Below are 1401 nucleotides of genomic sequence, written 5' to 3'. Positions count from 1 at the left end.
GGGTCCTCGCCTGCTCTCCCTGCCCCCCCCCCCCAGGGTGTTAGGAACGTCGCTCCTTGTAACGCTAAGTCGACCCGTCCAGCATCCATCTTTTCACCTTAATGTTGGCCGGCTGCTGCTGCCCCGTGTTCCCGGACGCCGCCCGTTGCTACCGAGAGAGATTTGCATCCGCGCAGGGAGGATGTGCAATCTCACATCTCTCCCCCCCAAACGCAAAAAGATCCTTTGGGGGACCGGTTTCTCAGGGAGGAGAGAGAGGGGAGAACCCACCCCCAACAGAGACCCTCTCCCCCCTTTCTGAGCGCTCCAGATCCCCTTGAGGGGGGGGGAGGCTGACTCCCCATTCCCGCCTCCACTCCGCCTCGACCGTGCGGAAGACGGGCGGCAGACTCCGAAAAAGGACCCCGGGAAGTCCGCGGCAGTGTCCCCCTCGAGGCAGCCGGGTCCTGGGAGGCCACGTCGGCTGGCTGGCTGGCTGGCCGGCCGGGGTTGCAGAATTCCACGCAAGGCCCGTTGAGGGACCGGGGGCTGCTTCCCCTTCCTCGGGAGGAGGACGTTCCCCGCCACCGGGGCGCAAGGGACCGGCTGCGTCTGAGGCTCGAGGTTGGCCTTCGAAGCGCCCTTGGTCCTCCGCGCCCTGGCTCGGGAGTCGAGCCCGCTGAACAAACGTGGGGCTCGCAGACGAGCCGGTTTGGGGGTGCAGAAGAGAGTCTGGACGCCCCCCCCCCCGAAGTGGGCCACTCTAGGGAGACCCTAGACCCCAGGGGTAGTCAGCGCCGGGCCAAAGCAAACGCAACGCGACGGCGAGAGACGATCCCCGTCCAGTTGGCCAGGAAAACAACAAGAGGCTTCGATCCATTTCCCCCAAACCTCGCCAGGAAACTATAGTGTCGTCGTCGTTGTTGTTAGGAGTAGTAGCTCGTAGTGGTAGCAACAGCGACCCGAAGCTCCTTGGCGACTTGCGAGGGTTATTTAAAAGACGCGTTTAGGCTGCATCGAAGTAGGACACGTGTGAACGCGGCCCTGCGAGGCAACCAGGTGGCCTCCCTGCTGCCCTCCGACGTGCAGGTCGCCAGCGGCCTCCGAGGGTCTCGGGGCGGTCGGGGAGGGGAAGGGAAGGGAAGGGGCGCGGGACAGCAGCCCCCCGGCTCGGGCGGGAGGAGCGCGCCAGGAGCGCGAAATTTGGGGTTCGGGGAGCGGGTTGCAAAATTTCCTTTCTTCAAACGCTGTAAAAATTTAAATCTAATTGCCCCCCCCTCCAAAAAACTGCTTTTAAAAAGACCACGCAAGGATTATTATTATCTTTAAAGGACTTTGAAAGAACCAGACAGATCATCCCAAAACTTTCGATTTTATGAGGTTAAATAAATGAGCGCCTCCCCCGCGATTAGCTCGTACTGA

This window comes from Gekko japonicus, unplaced genomic scaffold (genome assembly GCF_001447785.1).
Source record: "Gekko japonicus isolate JY-2015 unplaced genomic scaffold, Gekko_japonicus_V1.1 scaffold1851, whole genome shotgun sequence".
Classification (NCBI taxonomy): Eukaryota; Metazoa; Chordata; class Lepidosauria; order Squamata; family Gekkonidae; genus Gekko; species Gekko japonicus.
Note: the sequence above shows the minus strand (reverse complement) of the source record.